Source organism: Cyclopterus lumpus, chromosome 4 (assembly GCF_009769545.1).
Source record: "Cyclopterus lumpus isolate fCycLum1 chromosome 4, fCycLum1.pri, whole genome shotgun sequence".
Classification (NCBI taxonomy): domain Eukaryota; kingdom Metazoa; phylum Chordata; class Actinopteri; order Perciformes; family Cyclopteridae; genus Cyclopterus; species Cyclopterus lumpus.
Window position 1 is genome coordinate 19,818,697 of NC_046969.1, and position 26,153 is coordinate 19,844,849.

Sequence of the window (26,153 nt, forward strand, 5' to 3'; positions counted from 1 at the left end):
ACTCTGAGATGACGGACTGTAAGCCGCTGGCTGTGTGTGCATGTTTGTGTGAGTGTGTAAATGGCTCTGCGTGTAATCAGCAGAGCTCTCACCTCGGCAGTAGGAGCTAGTGTATCATACACGCTGCCTCCAGTCTTGTCTGCTCTTATCAAATAATTGTAGGAGAAAAACTCATTAGAAATGCTTGAGAGATTACGACTTTTTCTTCTGTCCTCCAACATTTTTCAGAGAAAAGCTCGCTGCGAGGGGGGCGCCATGAAAGTAAAAGGTATTTGTGAAGAGCACCTGACCATAAAATTCAGACAGGATGGTGGATTTCTTTTTTTTTAAAAGGAATATCCAGTGACCTGCAGTTACTGTAACACTATGAAATTAAGTATTTGAGATTCTAATTTCAATCACATTTCAAAACTAGCTTCAGTGCAAATTCAATATTTAAAAAAAAAGAATGACAAGATGAATGCGTTTCACTACAGGTGCCCACAATTCCGCCAGAAATACAACAGAAGAAGAAGAACTGGCGTTTCTATTTACAAGGCAGTAAACTAAACTGTACTCTATGAGTAATCATCGCGTTACGCTGTTTTTATATAGATAAAAAGTCAGAAATTGGTCCCAGACACTGGATCGGGAGCCACAAATGGATCACAACATTTTTTTTATTAGGGTCGCCAAGTAAATTACTTGAATTTCTTCCATAGTCTTTTATTTAAAATGTATATCTGCAGTCCACCTTTGAGCCACGTTTAGCCTGCATGTTAGTACTTTTCTGATAATTGTAGTCTATATAACCTTGAATCAAATATGAAAGGCTACCGTACACACAAGAAGAGGCCTTTAACTCTATTATGTCCCTATTCATTTGCTATCTTTAGTATTTAACATGTGTATATGTGTTCAATAACATTAATTAAAACAAAGTAGTGATGTATACGTATAGCTTTCTAAAATGGCTGGTATACCTATTCAAGTACAAGTCAAATCACCATGGAAACTGGTTCAATCTCGGTTTTACTTCTATTTCTATTTTGTCCGGCTTCTAACTAATCTTCCCTCTCCATCTATACTCTGTCATTTATAACACATATTAAATACGAAGCATTACAGTTCTGCCTTCATGTGCAGCACTTGCTTCATTTTCAAACCACATCATTTCTCCGAGCGAGACAGAGGGGAAACAGAGAGAGGACGGACTCGGTTGGTTTGGCTCACAGAGTCAGAATTAGTATTCATAGTCATAGAGAGGTTTTATGGCCGTATTTTTCTCTTTATGTTCTCCGGGCCTGGGTGGCAGACAGCTCAGCCCCACCCTCTCATATCTCTTTTTCTGTCTGTTGGTACCCTTCTCTATCGCACACACACACACACACACACACACACACACACACACACACACACACACACACAGGTCAAAGGGGAAGGGATGAGAAGGGATGAGGAAAGCTTTCTGGCTGCATCAAAGTTTAAAGACGGATTGAGTCTTTGCAGGGACACCACAATAGCTTTAACCTTCTAATGGGACAGTTATCTCATAAGGATGGAAATAAGAGCCAGGGCTATTTGCACTGGCATTCTTCTATCTTGCTGACTAATTTGTTTTCTGTAATGTATTCCTCTGTACAAAATCCCTGCTATCCAGCCTGCACTGGTTGACTGAGATACTGTAAAAAAAGGTCAGCTTTTTTTTTTGTTTTTACCTGCAGCTCTCTTCCTCATTATGAGTGAGGAAGTGTTTACTAATTTACAAGGCAGGTATGTTTTTATTATCTCACTCAAACCAATGTTCAGAGCAGAGTGAAAATAACATTGAACCGGACTGAATTCAGCTGAGTTGCATTGTTTGAAGTCGGTTTAATTGAGAGAGGCAGATAGAGGGAGAGAGATGTAACAGCTCTGGGATGAATGGAAAGGGCAAGCGGAGAGGATTTGAATATCATGTTCTTAAATCTCAAGTTTCTTCACTTTAACTTGTTTTCCTCTTCCAATGGAGACTTTACCATTTTGACTTTGCCTGTTTGGGTGGTAACTCCAGTGTTTTTCGCTGCTGCTGACTGAAATCTCACATTCCAAACATCAAAAGAGAAAGAGATACAAGAGCAATGATTGGTTATTGGTTCATTAGATGGAATATCCCCATGATACACAGAACGTTGTCCTGGAAAGCCTGGAAAGCACCAGTAGCTTTCTATCAAAAACCTATAGGTGTTTTTTAAATTATAATACTGTAGCATGGTCGTCAAATGTTGTTTTTGTCAACTATGGAATACGGACTTTATATCTGAGCTTAGAGACACCGACATGCAATTTCCTTAGGTTTAGATTAGCATTGGTTTCATAACTGGCATAAATTAGAAAATAATTCACAAACTCAGAACTGGTGCAGAACACACCAGCTAGACTACTAACAAAAAGCAAGAACAGAGAAAATATAATTGAATTTGTAATGTCTTGACATTGGCGATCAACTTAATACAGATTAAGTACTATATACTATAGCTCTGAAGTGCTGTGCCCCCTTAAAAACATGCACAGCCTGAGCCTCCTCAGGCAAATACAATTATTTAAAGGAATACTTAGTTATAGACATTTTGAGAAATATGCTTAATCCCTTTCTGGCTGTTAGACGATATCTGGCGTAATTAGACTATGCAGGACGTGTATTTAATGTAAGTATTGAAAAATAATTGTATAACCTTGTTTTTTATTCGAGTAAATTGTTGTGTGTATTTGTGTGTTTAAATTGATTATTCGATCAATAGCTGGTCGTGATTAACCACAATGCATAAACACAGAGGTCCTTTAATACACATATAGACACACACACACACACACAATTGTTCGTAGACACACACTCTCTCACACACACACACACACACACACACACACACACACACACACACACACACACTCACTCATACATTTCATCCACAAAGACAAATACCAGAAGAATTTCTCTTATTCCCCAGAGGAGAAGGGTTTGGATTCTTCCTGTTCCTGCTCAGCAGGGTTCATGGCCCTTCGTCTGTTCCTCTGGTCCCTGTCTGTCTGAACATTTCCTTTTGTAGACCATCCTGACAGTATCTGAGAAAACCTCTCTCTCTCTCTTCCCTTCCCCTGAGGCTTCCATCTCCACAAAGACACAGAGAAAGAGGGAACGTGTTTGACCTGCTACACTACCAACACGCTTTTTTGAAGAGATTCCTACTTGCTTCCTCCTTTTTAAAACGATTTCCTCATTTCCGCACGGTCCTCAAGTGTCCCCCAGCCATCTAGATTTGAAGCACCGTATTTGCCTACCTTGCCATGTTGACAAAGCATTTTTTTTTCCTCACCAGTGGCCAGTGTCTTCCCGGGAGTTTGCGGAGGCAACAGTTTGAGTTTTTCCTTCTGCTGGCCCCGCTGGGGAGGGGAGGTCTATGACATTATTAGTCACCTCTGACACAGCACAGCCTCTGCCTGTAGACCAGATGGAGAGAAAGTGTAAATGGGAGACTTCAGGGTAGGAGAGTGGACAGGCCACACACCAGCCTTAAGGGTGTCTGAGACTTTGCCTGCCTGCAACTTCAGAGGCCTAAATCCTTGCCTGCTGTTATACTGTGACTCTGTTCACATACCCACATCAAGTCAAACTATTGATCTCAGAATCACGGCGCAGAGATGTCACGTCCACTCAGTTCTTGAAATCTCCCAAATCAAAGCACGATTATGATAGATCACTTGGACTGTGTTGAAGAGAGTCAGCGGTCACTGTCGGCTGCAGTGACTTAACATTACTTAGACTGTTGTGATTGAATTTTAGACCTAATCCTGTCTGCTATCAGTGTTCAGGTACCATGTCTTCTCAGTGGGAGTGGAGTCTCAAATAACAGGGTTTTTCTGTTTTTTCCTTCTTTTTTTTTGAGCAAGAGGAGGGGAGTGGAGTGGGCACTGCAGCTATATCTGCCTCTCTCTCTCTCTCTCTCTCTATGTCTCTCTCTCCTCATCTCTATGTTTGTACACTATGTGCCAAGATCCAATCAATAGCCACTCCAGCCGTGGAGAGAGGAGAAGGTCAGCAGCCACATTGGAGGAGCTATAGGCAAACTGATGGAGGAACAGAAAACATAGGAAACTCACCACACGCAAGGCTTATTTCATCATTAATGAGAGACTATTAAGATGTCAGCCTCCCAAAGACTCTCTCTCTATAAAGCACTCCCTTTAAAGTGTGGATATTACATTAGAAAAACTAGAATATTACATGTATTGCTCTTTGTCAGGTTTAGAGGTAAAATCAGGTACACCATTAGTTATGAGGAGTCAAATTTGGCTTACAACTTGTCTTTTGTCATAAGAAAATGACAAAAGACATTTGAAAGGGGGAGTGTTCGACACTCTTTTGAAACAACGAAATCACAATTACAGATTTAGTGTCATGGGCATTTCATCATGACATGAAACGTTTTGCCTTTGCATCACAACATTGTACAGTCCTGATGTAACCTTGCTGTAAGCTAGGGTTTGCAACATCTCGGAAACCAGCAAAAGTCAGCTAGATTTTGAAAGTATCGATCCGAAAAACCGACCCAGTGTCAGAAACCCGTTTACAATGAAGGTAGCTAGCAGCAGTAGCTCCAAACGTCGATAAATCTAGCAAGAAAGTTGTCAAATCGGGTGAATAAAATCATTGGACAGGGTTATTAAAGTCATGCGACAGCCACACATACCGGATGTGTTACCTTTTCATCATAGGATTTTATTTAATGGTTGTAAAGACATTAAACAAAACAATATCTAGCTCTCTAGCTGTAACTTCTAAGATTATAAATATATGAGACATAATACTTAAGCTGTAACACATTAGGAGCACAATCATGTCACAGGAAATGTTCATTTCTGTGCGGAAATTGCGAAACTGACACCATTCAAATCGTCTTAACAAGTTTTTTCACATCAGACATTGTCATCAAGTAATGTGACAGCGCGCAATATGGCAAAGTGCCAGTTTTAATTACAGTAACTAATTAATGCCGACTTTTGGTGAAAGCGGATGAGAGCTGAGTCCCCGACGCTGGAGCCATTCTGTGAATGGTTTGTAACGAAGAGAGCCCTCCAACCACCGACTGCCTTTAAAGGCCAACACCTGAACAGCCAATCAGCACGTTATCATGTGGATGAGGCGACGCTGCAAAGTGTAACCACTTCCAGAGCATCCACTTTGTGTTCAAATAGTGAACGACTCACTTCTGTTTACAGGCGGGGACAACAATGCATTCAATCAAACAGTTCATATGGAAGCGAAATATAACGTCAATCATTTTTCTCTACAGCGCCACAAACATATGAGACAGATGGGGCGAGGCAGACGATTAGATATGTTAGCGATATATTCCCCTAAACATAGATAGCTTTGTAGCTTTGTTAGCATATATTCAAGACAGACGTGTGCGCTCCACCAGTGCAGCAGGCTGGCACCACTCTCGTAAGTAAACCGCTCTTCCCCAAGCGGCGAGGTAAACAGCTCAAGATAACAAGGTTTTTTTTTTTTCTTCCCCCTTTAGTGGCAGACTGTTCACAAATGCATTAGCTGTGGCCTAAACATCAAAGAGGGGGGGAAAAAAAATGTTTTTTTAAAGCAAAATGCAAAAGAAAAAAAGACAAGGCAACTTAAGGAATACAGCTATATCAGTGGGTGGAAATTTAATTTTCACTCTATATTTCTTACTTCCACAACTTCTGATGAGTTTTATTTCTTTGTGTTTGTCTCCTGCTTGTTGTTAACTTTCTGGGTCCTTGCATTACCCCCCCCCCCCCCCCCCCCCCCTCCCTCCCCCGCCCCTTTGCCATTTTGTTTCCCTGTTTCTTGCGTTTCTCATAGATTGTTCTCTGCCAGCCTCGGGAAGTGTTGTATTTTCCCTGGCAGCAGCTAACAGGTATCTGGATGAAAGAGCTAGACTCTTTATCGTCTAATAATATGTTAATCACCGCCTGCGGCACGTCAGCGTCAGAAAATTCCTCAAAGATTGAAAAGGTCATCATTGTATCAATGCATGTTTCTTGGCAACAATTCCTGTTTTCGTGCTGCTTTGTATTTCGCTTCATTAGTGAGTGACCCTTATTCTCTCAGGCCGACGCAACAGTATCTGTCGTCTAGCGCAGGAATCTGGGAAAAAGGTCGAGGCGAGACGGTCCTTTGGCCCCAGACGGTTGACTGTAAGGCTTGTCCAGAGGGAGCAGAGGATAAGCAGGCTTATGATCTACGTCCTTCCGTTACAGTGCCGCATGGCCTCTTATCGCCAAACAATGGTTCCCCCAGGATACTAGATGCTTTATTACGCATCTCCACCCCTGCATCTCTCCCATGTCTCTGGCGATCAAGAATGTGTTAATGAGAGAGAGGTGGTGAGAATTAGGAGGTGGTGGGGAGCGCTTTAGCGTGGTTGTAAATGCGTACCCTCCTGTGACAGGGGATTGGTTTTCTGTGCCGGTGGCGTGTTCAACTTTACCGTTTTACACAGTGCAGGTCAACTGTGTGTCGTGGAAATATGGGAGATAAATAGATTAAAGTATCGCAGGTGAAGATCGCTGAATTCGATGGTGTGATGATGTTCACGCAGCGCTGACCCCCTTGTTGATCCTTATTATAATGTTGGCACAAAAGCACACAGATTTTGGGTTACTCAGACAGAGATAATATTTATTTTGGAAATTGGAACGTATTCACACCTTAAATGGCTTAGCGCTCTGTCTCTTTTCTCTCCCCCTCTGTTTCTCACCTTCTCTCGACTCTTCTGCCTTTCAGCGAAGAGGAAGCGAGCAAACGAAAAGTTCTCTGAATGGTCGATGTCTACGGGCCTAGGGGGCCATGAATCGGAGTTCTGTGAATGGTGGATAGTTGAGGACCTGCTTTATGAAAGAGTAAGAAGCATGTCATTTTGAACTGAGACACATCTCTCTCCCTCTCTTTGTCTCCCACCTCTTCAGAGGCAAATCCGTCTGCCCTCCTTTGCCAATGGATATTTACTCTGCCGGCTTCTTCGATGGCGCTCACGATGGAGCACTCATTTGGGTGTCAGGACTCGGGACCCAGGGGGAACAAAACAGATAGCATTCAAGGCTTTTAATAAATCAGAATACACCTTTCTGACAGTGTAATTGCTTTCCATTGCCCCGGCAAAGCAGGAAAAAGAAGGCAAAGAGGGGAGAAAGCAAGAGAAAAGAAGAGACAGGGAGAGGAGAGTAACGCAGAGCGGGCTGTACAGTAGGCCATTTATTTGGAAGGGAGAAGAATGAAAATTAATGAAAAGAGAGTTGCTCGCCCTCCAAAGGCAGCCGAGCTTGAAATTCACTTTGAGGGAAACTTAATTTGTTGTAAATGGGCAAAAAACATATTACGGCGCAGCGCGTCGAAGGGCTACACGGTGTGTCCGTCTGCTGCGTCTGTCTGTCGGTATGTGTTTGAGGCAGACGAGGACGCTATGCTCTGAATAGCTCAGCTAAGAGGAGGGAAACACAGGAGCCTGTTAATAACTCCAGTAACAGCATTCTCTTTCTACATGACTGCTCTCTAGCACTGCCTTCTAGCACGTCTGAATACAACTGCAGGATGTGGAGGAGAACTTGTCAAAAAGTTACTTGTGAGGAATAAAGTTTGTCCTGTTCTCATCAGGTGCTCCGCGAGTCTCTCTCTCTCTCTCTGTGTGTGTGTGTGTGTGTGTGTGTGTGTGTGTGTGTGTGTGTGAGCGCCCACATATGAATATGTGCATATGCTTTTTTGTCTCGGTCCCTTAGCTTGAGGCTCTCGACATCTCAGGAGTTCTTGAGTTGTCTTCATCCATTAAAGAGAAACCTTCCATTCAGTGGTTTGAAGTGCGCTACTGCGTATCAGGCGGTACCAAGTAAGGACACATCTCCAGAACTAGCGGTGCAAACATCTGCTGCTAGGTCAGTGGTATCCCCCACATCACGGGACATAACCCCGTATGGTCTGTTAATGGTGTAATGGAGAGACAGGCTGTGATCCATGTGGCCACGTCAACATGAAGCACGTTATGTAACACCGAGGGTAGGGAGAGCCATTTAAAAAGAATGCGGGAGGCAATACGAATATGATAATCATATAGCAACGGGTGGTAAAGATGAGATGATACACTTTCATTTGATCTTTTCACAGTTTTCACGCGTTGGCAGTTGGTTGCTAGTGAAAACAAGACATGTATGTGTTTTTATGTATGCATTGTTTATGATAGTAAAAAAAAAGACAGAGAAAATGTCTGCAATCAGCACAAACACAATCATTTGCTATGACGGAAAATTGAGTCCCTCCCGCTCATGCTGCACAGTGCAGTGTAGGGGACACTGTTCTTGATGCATTACCTTTTCAAAGCACTGTGAAACATCTGCGAGATCTGTTAAAATGCAGTAAAGATTTCAACCTTCAAGTGGCTCTTCAAGTTTGTTCATCCGTGCTGTTGTCTTAAATTACTTTTGAATCCTAGATACAGAGGATTGATCCAAGCCAATATGTTTAGCGATAAGCTGGATGAGTGACAGCTCATGGTTAAAACCTGCTGCAGTTTTATCCTTGCCTACAGTTATAGACCTTACCAGCCAACAAGTGCATGTGAAGCAGATCAGACGTCACATGACAACAAACCCTTGACTTGAGCTCTTAGCTTCCATTTCTTCAGCGTCCCCCTGAAGTGCGGGACAGGGTATGAATGCTTTATGCTCTTACATGCCAAGTGCTTATCAGAAGTCCTCACTCTCAATATACAGCACTCACTGATGTCCTCTATGGTGCCTAGAAGAGCTGAGATTGATACGCGGTCTAGTACAGTATACTGGCTACATTGCTCGGCTGGAGCACTTGAGCATGCAATGCTTAATTACACTCCAGGCATGGAATGTCAATAAACTGAATATTATAAGCATAAATCAGCCATTTCATGTGTTTTTTCCAACCCTCTTTGAGCCTCTGCTGCTCTCCAGTCTATTGGCCTCTTACCCAACCATAGGCAAGGGGCCTGACTCTTCACCCTACCCCAGGCTCGGCCCCTCTGACTCTGGCCAGTCACTTGGCACGCCTGTTGGGACTGGAGACACCTGATAACTAACAACTCTAGCCAAGCCACTGGCCTCCCCACGCCCACGCAGGCATCTTCTCGCCACAAACAAAAAACGTACTCTGATTCTAGACGGGTTTTATTCCTCCTTCTCTTCATCGTCCCACTCTCCCGTCACACAAAATATATTTTCTTTTTTCTTTTATTCTCTCTTGAGAAAAAAAAAGGAAGGAAGTGACAGATCCCATTTTTCCTCCACTTTTCTATTCTCTCTCTCACCTCTCGTTTTCTTGCTCTACCACTGCTGCCCGGTCCTAGCCTTTGTGTGTGTGTGTGTGTGTGTCTGTGTGTGTGTGTGTGTGTGTGTGTGTGTGTGTGTGTGTGTGTGTGTGTGTGTGTGCACGTCTCCCACATGGTTGAGCGTCAGCCTAAGTGTGAGAGAGATGGATGCCTGAGTCCCTTTCTCTCTCCTAAGGCGCCATGTCTCCTCTCTCCTCTGCCGGGCTCGTCTGCACCTGCATATTGTGATATAGAGCCTCTGTTCAGCCAGTCGATTGCCTTTAACAGGACTGGGGCACATTGGCCAAATTGAAAGGGATTGCGGCCTGCTTTTCATCAGAGTCACATCAGAGCAGGGTGCAGGGTCCATAGGGCACAAGGGGGCATGGAGGAGGTATGACGGGTCTCTTTTTCTTTTATACTTTCTATCACGATTTCTCACCCTAGTACACTTCCTCTCCCTCTTCCTCTCCATCTTTTTATGTCTCATTGTTTGATGCCATCTGATGGCTGTGGAAACACTTTGCAGGAAATGAGTATTCTGTTTCTCATCAATCCATTCCTCCATTTTCATGCAGGAGTGCCTATTGATAGTGGGGGAGAAAGAAAAATGTCTTCTTTTTCCATTTGTTTGCCGCTTACTTTTGAGATTATGTCATATACGTGTGCCTTCTCTTTTCAAGTTTGCATCTTCAATTCTTTTGTGGAGGACAGAATTTGAAAGGACCCAATTCTCTAATGAAAAAAGAAATCATCTGTGTGTGTGTGTGTGCTTTAATGAGTTAGCAACACTTACATATACTTTCAGTGGAGTGGCAGGCGGACACACAAATATGCAGAAATGCTTGGAAAAGAATACTTGAGAAACTAAAGCTCATTCCAAGACATGTATTAGTATTAATAATTAACACTCAGATGCTCATCATGCCAAAAGGAATCCCAAACCATTAATACCATTAAGGCACTTCATTAGCTCCGAGCTAACTCCAAATGTAGTTCAAAGTGGTGTTTTCTGAGACTCAATCGCAATGTCCACTCACAGACTCACAGACTTGGAGGTGCATTCCTGCATATAGTCCGTGAAGGGTTTAGGGCGGTGCCACTGTTTGGAGAACCAGTCAGGAGACGAGAATTTTTATTTTTTTTTTCCGACAAGGAACTGAACTGAAATTGAACTCATCGAAACTGTTTTTGTCAACGGAGTGTTCTGACTTTGATTTGAGTTGTAACTTTTAGGCGAGTTCCCAGTTGGACAGGGCTGTCTGAAGGCAAGATAAAGTAGTGAAAGTTAAAAAAACAAACAATCGTGGGTAATCTTTTTCCAACGCCAAGGTAACGTGAAATATCTCTGCAAAAGTGCTTTCCCATTCATATTTATACCATTCCAAGCCGTTGCAGCCTCTCCGCCTCGGGTATTTACCAGGTGACGTCGGTTTAGTCCCTGAGGGCTGAGAGCTTAAGGCTAGCATGTTTTCTGCAAGCATTTTTTCATTCATATATTAGTACATTGTCAGTTTAAGTAAATTTATACAATCTCATTTTGGTTGTGATATCACTTTCTTCTATCGCTGTATCCTGTTACAACCTGCTGCTCCTATAAGGCCCAATTTCAGTTTCATCGAATCAAATCGGTTCTATCTAATGTGATTCAATTAAAACGATGTCTAGGTTCCCCATATCTCTCTGCTTCAAAAGCAGTGGCAGGAAGCGTACTTTTGTCAGACAACACAAATCATTTGAAGTTTACTTTAGCCCATTAGTCCATCTTGAAGGATAGAAAATGAGTGCATTCACCCCACTGCTTAGGATAACAAATGGACAATATCCAGACAGATTACTAGCACCAGTTACACAGGCCAGTGCCTGCATGCTAAGTTCCAAGGAGAAGACTTGACTCCAGTGACTGATGGCTTCAAATAGCAGTGGATGTGTGCATGAATGAGGAGATGAGACGTCTTACCTCCTTTATCCCCCCCTTCCTTTTTCCTCCTCCTTCCTTGGTTGCCGTGGAAACGGGTTCCCCTGAAGTTGGTAAACTTTAGTGCCCACATGACGGTCTCACAGAGGCGTGTAAGAGCATTGTAAGAGAATGCATGCATGCATGCACACCCATGTTCACAGGAACACACACATGTACATCAAGACATACACACACACACACACACACTGTTCAGTGCCTTTTCTCTATTACCTTATGGAATGGCGAAGGGAATAGAAGGACCAGGGTTGAGAGAGAATAGCGAGGGCACTTGAAAAGGCAGTAACCTTTTCCTGCTTGGTGTGTGTCCGATAGAGACTCCCTGTAGTATGCCATTGTGGAGCTGTCAAACTGGCTCCCTATGAATTCAGAGTGACGCTGGAGAGGTACATAATGCCTTGTCTAGGGCTCCGCCACTGTCCATCTTCATTCATGGATCAATAGTTGTCTTTATCTTGGATTCTTTCTCCTCTTCCCCCCCTCTTCTTCTCCTCTCTCTCCTTCCCCTCATTCGTCTTTGACAGGGCAGCCCTAAATGTCCGCTTTAACTAGCTGCTCACAGCCCTCCTCAAAACACATTTACATACACATCAATCACGCTGTCAAAGGTAAAGGCATGACGCCGTGTAAAAACCAGAATTGGATTATGGCCTTGTCTCATCCCTGACACTGACTGCTTGGCTGGCTGGCTGACTAGACTGTTGATGCACAAGTTAAACGGCCTGAATTGTTATTGGCTTTTTATCATCGTGCTTAGTGTGTACTGCTATGCATGTGCAGTGTGCCAAACAAGGTCTGTAATATCCAAATAAATATATTTTTCTCTCCTCCAGTAAAGCATATTCAAGTGTCCAACTTTAGCTTATCGCCTTATTTTGATTGTAGGGTGTTTATTTCTTAATGCAATGTAATAATTCAGTCAGACGCTGAGAAATTGAGCATTTAAAGTAATTATTCAGTAAGGAACAAGGATTCAGAATACGCAAAATTCGACCAAACTGCTGAATCTCTGAGAGACGGGGACGATGAAGGAAACTGCATCAGCATGAGTGTATTAGCAGAGGAAAAGTGTCATGGCCACGATGAACACCTGCATGAATATGATATGAGAGGATCAGTTGAAGCGTTCTCCCTGAAGTAAAGCTATGTTTCATTGCCAGCTATAGACTGATGACCCATATGAGCTTATTCTGGATCTGGTGTCACCAATATGCTCATCCATGCTGTACAAACATTTTACAAATGACTGAGGATTCATATAACTGTTTTATGATCTACCACAGCTAAGTTTTGGTTTGGCAGTGTTTTCCAAAAAAACGATTAAAAAGAAGAAGAAAAAAGGACAAATTAACCAGCAGCATTTGGTCCACTGAATATTTTCCTTAAAAAAATGTAAAGGTCCTCTGAAGTTAAGTTCAAACAGCAGAGCCTGAGGTTAAGGGTGAGGAAAGTGAGGGGAGGGAGTAACGGGCTGATGCAGGAAACCTTCTGTGGCCGCGGTTTGAAGACAGCAGCATGTATCACCAGTCCCATCATCAAAAAGTGTTTGATCCTCGCAACAGCTCAACACAGAGTTCATACCACCCAAGGGTCGCGTCTTCGTAGCTTACATTAGCAAACATAGTATGGTGAGAAAGAGGAAGCTTAACCCCTGAGGGGCAGCCATCCACTGATGTATAGCCCCCTTATTCCCACTCTCAAACGCTGGTAATTAACAAATACTACGGCATACTGTAAATGCTATTTTTGCACTAATGTGCGGGCAGGGTGAAATAACATCACAGGAACTCCAGTCTGTTAATTAGAGTGTATTTATGGCAATTAAAGCCTCTGCTTCTGCCTGGGAGAAACCAACTGAAGGAATTCTTAATGTCTGACCCTGAGATATGTATCATTTAACACGTGCTGCTGTGAATACCAACACAACACGGTTTGGGTTTGAACCATGGCTCTGCTGCTTTCAGTCTTCACAGCTTGGAGGGTTTGGAGTTTGAAAGTCAATCTACAAGTGGATGTGGACTTAATATGGTGTCATAGAAAGGTTGGGATTTTCACACCATTGTGCCAGTTAAATGTGAAGATCTGCCCTATGTTTTCACTCTGCTCACTGCATTATGCTACTGTCTCACGGCTGGGAGTTTGACCACGAATATTTCACTATCCAATTACCAGGTGAAATTGGCTGTTTAATTGTACAGCCTCGATGAAGGCGCTCTATCAGAATGATGGCCACTCAGTTAGCCCCCTAACACCACCGCAGGCAGCCTGCTCATCTGAGAAAACTTTCTCTGTGTGTGTGTGTGTGTGTGTGTGTGTGTGTGTGTGTGTGTGTGTGTGTGTGTGTGTGTGTGCGCTGAAGAAAGATAAATCAAGCAAGGTGATGATAACTTTGGCGTTGACACTGTGATCCATCGTCTTGCCTCCACACTGACTGTTTTTATTTTAGCCAGCGGCATGCTGCGACTGAGAGGCTTTCAACAAAAATATAATTGTTTAGGAGTAATGAGCTGGAAAAAAGGACAGAGAAAAGGGGAAACGCAAGAGAGAGAGAGAGAGAGAGAGAGAGACAGTGCGCCTGGTGAGTGACTATCAAGAGAGAAAAATTGTAACGCACGACAGTAAACATGACAAAACAAGCTGCAATTTGGTAGCATGCATGTAATTATGTCCTCCCTCCTTCCAGTACTTCTGTGCAGTCACACTGGATTCATTTATTAATTGTTTCTAGTTTTAACCACACCAAGCTGTGATATTGGTTTGCACGACAATGCAACAGGGTCTAAAAACAACAACATGTTGTCATGGTGACAAATTGGCATCACGAGCTTCATCATTTGTTCTTTTAATGTCTTGCCTATCGTTTGCCCCCAAAGTATTCTCCTGTCAGATGTGTGTGTGCACCCAGTTTGGATCATAATATTTTGCAAGTGTCCTGCAGAGTATTTTGTTGATGTCTTTTTATTAGCAAACATATGTTGACCGGAAGACACACTTGCATGTCCATCACCACAGGATTTGTTAAAAGAAGTGTGTGGCGGTGTCTGCAGAGACCCCTCCCTCGGCCTGTATTTTCTCTTTTCTTCTTATTCTGCTGTGTTTCGGGGCATTTGAAGTGCATTTGAACCCCAGGGGGAGTAAACACAGCTGCTCAGATTCGTGCCCAGGCTCAAGGTTTGTGGCACTATAGCTGCAGGGAACAGGTTGTTGCATCGCCGTGTGTGGTTACGTGCTTCCAGTGTGACGCTACGTCAGCGTGTCAGTGACCGAGTGAGGACACAAACACACAGAGCGCAGACCGGCCGCCGCAGCATGAAGCGCCTTGGGCTGCATTCTTTCAAAATCCGCCACCTTCCCACAGGTCTGGATTTGTTTATTTGTGCTTTAGAACGTAACCGCCATGAAACAATCAAGTCTTTTTTTTTCTTTTCTTCTGATTTACGGCTTTGTTCGCACCAACGGCAGCAACCAACACTTACTACTTATTGCACACTTTACCTTTAAGTGAGGTACAGTTCACCACTTTACTCCATTCCTGCTTTGATCTCCCTTGCATACCCAGAGAAGAAAAGGACAAGTGAGGAAAATCCTCATTTGGAAATCCTTTTCTGACTGGAAGTGTGTGTGTGCGAGTGTCAACATACAGTACGTTTCAAATGTCACATTTGTAAATCTTTATTACTCTGTAGTGAAGGTTTTTTTTTCTGTAAAATAGATAGCTTCGACATTACTTTGAGGGGCCACGAAGGGCAAGGAAGAGTGACCGGGTTGAACAGATAACATTGATTTTGATGAAGACGAGGGAGAAAGAAATGCAGAGAGAGAGAGATGTCATCCAGATATCAAACTTTCTACTCTTCCTCAGATCAAAATTACAACCTGAGATGGGAATGAGAATTTTAATTAGAACTCGGGGCTATCTCATCTCAGAGTGTGTGTGAAGCTAAAAGACTAATTCCCGCCACACATTCCCTCATCCCCCACCCCTGCCTTCACAGGCCACTTTGTCCGTTATTTAATAGGCTCTTTGTTATCTATCTACTTGGGTTTGCCAGGTACTTAGAGCCCCTCCATTGGAATATTAGGTATTCTGATGAGGCCGGCAGCTGTGTGCTCCACGCAGATGGCGCCTGCTGTAATCAGCACTCTCAAAAGAACGGCTCTCATATCTCCCCCAAACTTATCCTTTTCATGATTACAAAACACCGAGCCGCAAATTGTTATGATCAAGATAGATATATTTACTGGCAGCATAAAATACAGTGGCGCCCCAACAATTCAATCCTTTTCAGGTTGATTCACATTGCTGAGTGCACTCTCTTAGATGAGGACATTTGGTAATAGGAACCATGAATAGCATTCAAATGCGCCCTCTCCAAATGGGGGTATTATGTGATAGAATTGGTAGAAATGGGGACCTCGTAGAAATGTTCTGCCCTGTGTTCAATCTGTTTGTCAGTGTGGTCAAGGGCATCGTCTTAGGACAGAGTGGGCTGCGGTTGATGAAATCAATCGGTTGAGGATCTATAACCAGCATAAACACAACTACAAAAATACTTAAGTGTGTTAATGGCACTCCGAAAGATACGAGTGGAGGATCAGACGGCATTGGTCGTGTCAGTTATGCAAGATGTATAAAACCATCCGGTTTGCATTTTCTGTCTAGACTACCCAGATTTAATTTGCACCTCATTATCAGTGAGTTTAAATTCACATGACTAAACATGCATGATTTAAGCAGGAAATAAGAGACACACACACAGCATTGCATTGTATTTAATTTGTTGTTTGTTTCAACTATATGTCGATTAAACAGGGATAGTAGGAAGAAGGTGTCGAGGCCTATTACAATACAACACCTTTCATGGATGCCATGATGTATTCTTCCCCAATCTCCAAGCCCCACCCCTTTTTGTACGTGTGTGCATTTGAGCATGTCCAACATTACAGAGAGTAAGCATTGTCTGGGACCTTATCAATGAAGTGACTCAGCCTGTAATTAGCCCTATAATCACCTTCCTAATTCAACCACTGCTCAGCGTCTCACCGAGCTCCTCTTCCACTCCTTTTTTTCCCCATCTCTCGTACTTTGTTTACAAACGGCCCTCCTCTCTCACGCAGCCTTCGTCTCTTTCTGAATCGTATTCTTTTTTTGGTCGTCGTCTTTATTTCATGCCTTTCTCCCTCCTTCCCTTTCTTCATCCCATCCTGTCACCTCTGTCCTTCACCCGTGTGGATCTTAACCCAAATGAGTGAATTCTTCTCATTAGTGGTGCATTGGGCCAACGTGCCCGGAGGGAGACGGAGCGATCTTCGTACTGAGCAGCTCAGCAGAGCTCTGAGGGGTCAATGAGCTGGTTAAGGGAGTGATGTTTAATGCTAGACTGGGGGATGGTTTTTTTTATAGTTTCCTTTCCAAGTCGATTTACTACACACTGTATCTATGGGCAAGTGGGGCCGTTTGCACACACAAATGGGAGTGTGGTCGAAAGATATTCATTAATGTATAAGCACTTTTGAAAACAAAGTTACACAATTCTTCTCAGGGTAAATAAAGTACTATAAAGTCATTAAAATGTTCTCTATCCACTCTACTTCACATAACTTCTGCAGGGCTGCACGTCTCCAACAGTCCTCAGAGATCATCTTTATACAGAAAGACCATAATGCCATATCCATTATTATTAGTTTCCTTCTTTTTTCTGTGTGTATAATAGTGACACGGGCAAAAAGGCACTCAACATGAAAAATAACAAACTGTATATTGCTGAGCAAAAAACAGACTAACCACACAACCAAAAGTAGATATGCTTAAAAACTCAAAATACTTTTTGTTTAAAAATGAAACAAGCATCCTTCAGGGAGAAGGGTGGCATTTACTGTCATGAAGGCTTACAAAGACTTACCCGCCTGCAGACTGAGCAAATGGAGTATAAAGAGCGAAAATGTGAGTATACGACTGACAATAAAAAAATGTGTTGCTGCGACAAACAACATGGTCTGAAGTTTGGTTGAATTTAATATGAAATTCCACCTTTATTTTTTTTAGGTTTGTGTGTGTGTGTGTGTGTGTGTGTGTGTGTGTGTGTGTGTGTGTGTGTGTGTGTGTGTGTGTGTGTGTGTGTGTGTGTGTGTGTGTGTGTGTGTGCGCGCGCGCTTGTGTTTCTGTGTGGATACGTAAGGTTGTGATTATTTGTGTTGGAATGAAATCAGGAGGAAGTACAGCTGTCTATCTGTGTTTGGGTATGACTGCCAAAAAAAGGCCTGGGGAGATGTATTGTGTTTGCACACAGACACACACAGACCATAATGCAGCCACCACGGGGGCCCCTTGGCATGTAGCCGTTCTTTCGCTGTTCTGTAATGTGATTTGTCCTGACTATTGATACCCAAAAAACGGCCTACTCCCCTCCTCAACCCTCTTGTTAGCCCCCACCCACCCCACTTCACCCCCACATCCAATTTCCACACTAACCCAATTAGCATCTCGTCAATAATGCTCAGCATTTCATTTTGCTGCTTTAATTAACAAATTCAATTTGCTCGAAACTGCTGTGAAAACAAATTAAAAGCACAGCGAATTAAAAGCCCTCAGTTGCAGCGGATATAGCTAAGGTGATTACAGATGCGTCAAACGACTGTTTTCTTGTTTGTTTTATCTCCGGAGAGGAAAAGAGACTCCTGAGAGAAGGGGAGACCTTGAGCACCGCGATGCTCGGGATGTATCAGATCTGGAACTCCATGGGAGCGGAAACTCGGCCTGGCAAGAAGGAGGTGGAGAGAGGCTGGGTTGAGATTGGTGTTGGTACCGATACCCATTAAGGATACTGTCTCCATAGACAAACACCTTTTACATACTATACTTTACATGCACGTTTGAGTCTTGAGAGATGCATTGTTCAGAATACCCACAACTAATAGATTGATTTTTGGGATTTTTTTTTTTTCCACAAAGTTCCACAAAGACAGGTGGATATGATTCAGCCTAATATGACTTCTCCTCTGACTCCTTGATCGTAGAAAAGTGGAGCTGGGCTCTCTCAATGCTGGGCCATGTCATCAATTATGTAATTTTATTGGCCAAAAGACGGCATGTCTGCTCTTTGCAGATAACTGGTAACACAGCATGTCCTGCTGGTTTGATTAAGTGTGATCTCCAGTGCATGCTTGGGAAGCTGAGTGGGGAAACAGCTGGAATTGTAGCCAGCATCCCCAAGTCTGAGCCCATAGAGCTCTAGAAGAAAATGCTAGACGTCCCCCCTTTGGGTTGAGTGTGTGTTGCAGAAAAGCAAGATCACGCAAACAAGCAGCGTGCATTCGTTTCCTTTACTGTTCAGCGTGTTGAAATTGGGTTGAGAGATATCCAACGGGAGCTTTGCATTGAACATTTTAAATTTGAGACACTTGAGGCCGCTTATCACTCCCTCCAGGAAATACACGTCACCTTATTACTTCGGTTTACGTAAATATGCGCGACGAAACATTAACATAAAGAACGTACCTCGCTGGCTGTACACAACTGAGAGGGAAATGGGTCCACTTCGAAAACCATCATCTTCGAGGAACCAACACTTCGTTGTCACTTTAACGTACATCTTTTAGCGGAGTACGAAAAGCTCTACCGCTGCACATGTCTTCAGGAGCTTGTCGCAGCTAAATGCGTCCCAGCACAACATGGGACATAAAGATAGTTCCTATCAAGTGTAAATGCAAACAGAACCAGTATTCAAGAAACAAGTTGCACAAATAGTAATATATACAAGCCTATTAAATAATGACAACAATAATATTTATGGCAGTTAAACCGCTCATCAGGGAAACCTCCCTTGACGGTAATCTGTGTGTATCCAACTGGGGAGAGACCCGGTGTGTGGAAGGGTTAACGGGGGAGCTCGAGGATGTGGCTGTTTAGATTCCTGCCACCAAGGGTAAAACTGGGCTGGGGCTAAAGTAAGCCTACTTACTACTTGGAATGGTCTGTTTCCCATTAATATATATTATATTATAGTATTATAGAATTAGTCATAGTTGCAGTAATGTGTTCATCATTCTTTAAAGTTGGAGCTGGTAAATAAACTATAAACTACAGGTTTATTTAATACATCGTAATATATCATTATGTATGATTAAGACATGTAATGTGAACGTTAACAAGGTTCTGACAGAGTGCAGATAAAAATACAAATAAAAACATGAAACTAGCACTTGTTTATTAAGAATTTCCCTCGTGCTCTTTTTTATCTTGTGTCTTCTCTGCCATGTGCTGTCGCCCCCGTCTTCCTTCTGTCTACCTGCCTGCCTTTCATGTCTGAACGAAACTGAGAGCTTGGTTGTGTGGTCGCCTCGGGAAACACGCGGGCCTCAAGAATCCTCAAGCAGAAAGGCAATGCCACATATTAGATCTCATTCTGGCCGCCATCCCTGTCTTGCTGTATTACGACACCGACGCGTTCTACAGAAGCAGACCAGACATGCTCCACAACAGCACCACTCGACCTCTTGACCAGCCCAGTACACACACACACACACACACACACACACACACACACACACACACACAGCTAAGGTACCCGTGATGGTCAAAGCAGCTTTGTTCTGCTCCGATGTTAAATTGATTTTTAGGTCACAAGTCACAAGGCGCTGGCAGCATGCTGACCCTTTCCTGAGAGAGAGAGAGAGAGAGAGACATGCTGTACCTCATAACTTTTTTATCACCCCTTCACCGACATGCTGCCTGTGAGTTTGTCCTCTTCAAATGAGTGTCCTTTGAACACCGTCCCGCTCCATTTCTTTTCATTTTGTCGTTTCATATCCCAGTATGTCCCCCGTGCTCATCGTCTCCTCTGTCCTTCTCCGTTTCCACTCCCATTGGATAAGCTGTGATTAGAAGTCATCAGTCGGCAAACCGTGCATCCATCTGGCCCGCACATCAACATCTGGAGAGGGTGTTTTGACATGGCGAAGAGACGCACACATCTCTCACATCTTAGAGTTCAATTGTATGTGTGTGTTGTTTGTGTTTGCTGGATTTGTGTTTCAGTGCATCTCTCTGCGACTTGTTTTGCCTCCCTTTCTCTCCTCCACCAGCAGCTAATTATCACCCCGCTTAATTACCAGAAACACAGCAGTCCAGCCTGATTCAGCTTTAAAGAGCTATTCAACACTCCATCCCCGATACCTGATTGAACTCAGCTAAATGGAAAAGTTATGCTAGAGAAAATGCTTTAGTCACACAACATTTTGTTTCATTTCTTTTCTAATATGTCTCTCACAGTCTGGTTGGTTGAAGATAACAGGCATTTGAATTTGTTTTTAGGGGTGGGGATATCATGATAAAAATAACAGGTTCTGAAATGGAAAAAGGAGAATTGTTCCACGGCTCGCACACATACGCATTCACCACTCTTGTTGGATCCATAATGGCAATAAACCAATAGGAGCATACACGTCTCCTGACCTTCAGCTCCAATTAGGCCCTGAGGAGAGATGGGTGAACTTTTCAACCTTACATCTTGTCTATTGATACTCCAATCGGGTTGATCTGAAGACCGGGTGATCGGCGAGTCAATATTTAGTTTTGGTCGCAAAAACTTTCAAGGGTTGTTGACATCACAGAAAGGAGTCCCATATGGAAGAATCTCAGTTCCATTTTCCATATCTCGCAGTTGATTGAAGACCCCCAACAGAAAATGATGAGAATATAAGACTATAAAACCAAGGTGGATTTTCCAATATTCTACTGTCATTGGAGTGCTTCCTAAAGATAAAAAAAGTGTTAACACACAGCAGAAGAGAACACACACTGTATAAAATAGAACAGCTGCTCCCCTAAACTTGTTGATGAAGGACACCTCTATTGTTGTTTATTTACAATGATAATTATTGATGACGACGAGACATTATTTGACACTAATTAGTTTTCCCGTTACAAATACGGTTCCTTTTAGGAACAATCCTAAAGAAAATACTACTGCTTTGTAGAATGATCAAAAGTAATCTCCAGTAATCTCCAGTAGGATGTGTTTTAATGGAGTAATGCTCTCCCCCACTAATGCTGTAACAACTGGGCCTTGATCTCTGCTCAGTAGTGCTGCGGGGTTGTCCTGAATGTGTGTCTGCCACTGGGAGGGCATTGATTCGGCGTTCACTGGTAAATACCAGGTCACTACACCTGCACTCCATCAGGCAGGGGTCAATCACAGCCCAATAGGGAAATGATGATTGGACAGAGTCCTTCTCTGCGTGTGTGTATAAGTGCAATTGTGTGTTGAGGTATCAAGTATGCTATCAGTGTCCTCAGGTCATCGATTGGTCCCAAGTGTCAAGATGCTGTCATCGACTCTTTGCCAGGTCACAGAGGAAACTCTTGGCTCAGCAGGGGCTCTTAGGTTACCCATTTTGGCCCACATGCATGTGTGCCAAAGGCAAAGGCACACACACACACACACACACACAATATGGCCCACAATAGGGAAACTCCCCCCGTGGTCACATGGTCCACAGGGCAGCCAGGCTCAGCATGAAGAGAGCCTCAAAGAGACGCATTGGCATCTGGTGTGATGTCCATTGACCAGCACACAAAGGCAGATGGCTAATTCTACTCATGTTGTCGAAGAACAAATTCAGCACACTGGCCCAGTTCTTGTTTACCAAAGGACGCCTCACATTGTGCGCCTTGTATCCAGAAAGGCTTTTCAAGTTGGCTGTCAGGCCGTAATGCACTTGTCAAACTTGCACACTGTCAGACGAACATTGATAACACACCTACTTTAGCGAGGCCACTGACCCCCCCCCCCCCCCCCCCTCCCATTTTCTTATCATCGGCTTGGCAACACTGCGCTGGAGTCGCTTTTTGCCACCAAGTTATTGCCTTCAAAGTGGAAGTTTGAGTATTGGAAAAGAGACAAGTGGGGCGCCGTGGTCATGCAGCCTAGACCCATGGGGTCCTTGTTCATAAAGCAGGGCGACCTGACAGACCGCCGTTGACAGAAAGCTGGAGGAAAGGCTGCTCTTTTAATTGGTCCTCATGAATATTTAATGAAATCAAGATGAAATTGAATCATGTTTTTAAACTGCTCTGAGACAAGTCGGTGGCATGGCGTGAAGTGACTCTGTGCGTGTGTCTGTATGACTGCTTGCTTGCATATTCATGTGTCGGCATCAACTACATGCAGTATCTTTGCATGCCTGCTGTCGCGCACATTATTGGATTACTGCGGTGTTGGAGGTAGAGCAATAACGGCAGCAGCAGGGAGGACCGTGCGCCCTGTGCAGGTGGCCGTGGCCGTCCTCCCCCCCCCCCCTCCCCCCCCTCATCTCAAGAGGAAGCTGCTCTCCGCTCTCAGAAGGAATAAATCTTTTATTTGGTTTGTTGTATTTTTAACCGAGGGCTCCTGGTCACGCAACAAAGCCTGCTCTCCATCCCCTCTGCTCCCATCTTCTCTCTCCTCCTCTCAGGGCCACGGCACACATTACCCGACACTGTCATGCAAGTGGAGGCACGATCGCATTTTTTGTTTTTGGCAAGTAGCCATTTTACTACCGAAACGGCGAATCTTCTTCTACTTTTAGTGGTTCTTGATTCTTCTGGCAAATTTGTATCGGTTACATTATTTTCTCATCTACAGGTCTAATCCATGCAGCACATTTCTCATTCTTTAACTACTGTATTATTTTTTGTGATATTAGGAAGCTATGCACCTGTGCTCCTCTGACACTATGATGTAACTGTTCTTTGTGGGAGAGACAGCCACACCCAAAGTACCCTAAAAAGCTCATCCCATTAGCTCATGCTTACCTCACCTCCCCTCGTTGTTACCAAGGGACGATGACTAAGATGCAGTAAGACACACAGACAGTGCTCCAGATCAGTGTGTGTGTGTGTGTGTGTGGGGGAGGGAGGGGGGGGGGGGATGACTTAGATTAGGTGCCAGATGAGGTAGACAGCAGAGTTGAGAGGACCAGAGGAAGATGGAAGATGAGTCACGCTGTTTACAACAATTCTCTCACTCACCAACCCATCAAGCATCAATCCTTGCCCTGACTCTGGATATATGATAGGGTTGTGTGTGTGTCTGTGAGTGTGAGTGTGTGTACGGTTCACAGGAGACAGCAGTGGGACAGGATGCAGATGCTTGTTTCCTGTACGTGACCTCATCAAGAGAGCAGAAGGGTAACACGAGGATCACAGCACACGGCAATAATGAATCTACTTAGCAAGCTGTAATGTCGACGTTGCATTTAAACAAAAGGCCAGTAACCCAACATACTCGTATTAAATGTCCATTCCTCAAGGCAGCTGTAATCATTACTGTCATCTTAACAATGGATCCCATGATAACTTGTGTGTGAAAGGGGTTGTTGCTTTTAGAGAATAACACACAGAGAATAAGTGTCCCACTCCGCTGGTCCCCTCAACTCCACGGAGGGTTTTTAGCAGTGCAGTTTTCTTTCACTCTCAAAGCGCCGTTTGCAGCCACAGCAGGCCGCCCGCTCTAAAACTCCCCTGAACTCTACCTGCTCAGCTCCAAACGGCAGACGGACACAGTTAGCGACTAACTGGTGAACGTAGAGGAGCATTTAGCTGCTAAAGAGACCGACATTTCCCTCAGAGGCTCGCGGAGAGTAAATCATAGCAAAAAAGGGTGTCGACATGACTCAAAATGAATGATAATGTTGCTAATGTTTCTTATTTGCTGGCTGTGTTTTAGGCAATGTAAATGTTGTTTCCTTTCCACCCAGTGACCAAAAAACTGTTGGATTCAGTGTACAATTCAGTGTGCCTTTGATCATGGGGGTAAGGGTCAATTTTATTAATTTACAATAACCTTGTACTACTATTACTTAATAAAAATAATAATCACAATTGTATTACATTGAATTGTCTCGAAATCCCACATAATATAATATGTCCCAGCTAATCTTTTTTTTTTCCAGAAAAAAGCCCCCTGAAACCTGTTCAAGTAGTTGGATGGCGGCTGTGTAATGTAGCTGTATTGGCTTTAAATTAATTTGAAATGAGCTGCAAAATTATGGCTGGGATTTTAGTTACACCCCTCAAACCCCCCCATCCCCCACACCACACACACACACACACACACACACACACACACCCTCCGTGCAATGGCTCTGCCTCTCCTCCTCTCATTCTCCTTCCCCACTCTCTCTCTTCTCTGTGATAACAATCAGCAAATATGAAAAGTAAATTCTGGAGGAAATGTTGGCAAATGGGTTGTGGGTAGATTGTGCATGAATATTTAATTTAGTCATAAAATAGGGGTTTAGTGCATTAATGGCTTTTCCATTGCTGTCACTCCATTTGACCCCCCTCGCCTTCTTCTTCCCTTCCCACCCAGATAAGGATGGTGGCGTCACTAATGACCATATTTATACTGATTAGAACATTATAGATTTATTTAGTGGGTTGGGGGTTGTCAGAGTCATATTAGAAGACTATTTGTTATAAGAACATTGTTTTTTGTAATATTCAAGACAGACTGTAGACTGAAAACAAGATAATCTGATAAAGACATTTCTATACACTGAGCAGTTTGTCTTTTAGTCAGAATATCAATTTTACATTAGTTTGAAGTCTTTGCAAAATTGCTTTTTTCCCCCACTTATGAAGGTATGAAGATCAAACTTATAAAGATCTGCACTCATAAAACATCCACGAATAGAAGCGCTATAGCTTCCTGCTCAGACACCGTGCCGTACATCGTAGCCGTTCTAAGAGGATTTGGGACTCCAGTCTGTTGGTGTTGTTTACCGTGCTGCTGGCCACAGAGCCCCCGAGTCCGCGCTGCCTGGCTAGACTACCGTGACAGCTGGAGTGTCCGTCACCTCTGGCTCCCAACTGCTTCCTTGTTTTCTGACCTAATAACACTTCAACTGGCAAGACCAGTCGAGATCCACCTGTGGTAAACATCTGTGTACCTGAGCCAGACAGGGTTTTTTTGTTGCAAATAGTGATTTATCCTTCTTGGAGTTCTATACAAGGGTGGTACTGCATCAGGTCATTCCAATCAGTATCCGTTAAGCTTTCAGCAGCATGAAAAAGTGTAACTTTGTGACACTCGAATACCAAAAGATACTGACTGTATTCCCCTGTGTAGTGAACCCCACCAACCTGGTGGTAAACCAATCAATCATTTGATCAATAATGAATACTTTGTTGTGGGTTGAATCTGTTACAGTGGGCGTCTGCTCATTATTGTAAGTGAGAGGGCAGTGGCCAGCCACTCTGAGGCCGGGTTGGCTTCAACCAGGGTGTGAACCCTCAGCTCTTGGCTGTGTTTGATAAAGATTAATTCAATCCGATTTTCTGCCCTGAAATGCTTCTGCTAATGTAATTCTCTGGGTGTCAGATCCCCCCGCTCTCACTCTTTGTGTGTGTGTGTGTGTGTGTGTGTGTGTGTGTGTGTGTGTGTCTCCTTCCCTCATAAGGAACACTAAGCACCTTGTAAAGGACTAACAGAAGCAGCAGGAAGGGAGAGCAGTGGTTGTGTGTTGTAATTCTCTACCACAGATTCATTATCTGTGTATAAGAACCAGCAGGCTGAAAGGCGCTCACACTTTTCATCTGCTGGTTACATATTGTGTATTTGTTTAAGTGTGTGTGCGTGTTTGTGTTTGTATAGAGAGATGATTTTAAAATGCCGTCTGGTTTAGGAGTTCCTTGGCATGTTGTTAGCACACATGTGAGTGTCTTCTTGATTCCACACATCTACGGTCTTTTATATCCATACACAAATATGAAGTGAGAAATTATTTTTCAAATGATGCTCTGGTAGATCCACTTGCAGAGAACTGGAGAGCCAGTAGAGGGTGCTGCACAGGCCAAGTGATCAACCTCA

General features: G+C 43.5%; 1 protein-coding gene across 1 annotated transcript in view; it reads left to right on the forward strand.

The window, feature by feature from the left end:
- agbl4 (ATP/GTP binding protein-like 4) overlaps positions 1-26,153 on the forward strand; it is a 236,494-nt gene that overhangs the window by 129,971 nt on the left and 80,370 nt on the right. The gene's annotated exons all lie outside the window — the stretch shown is intronic.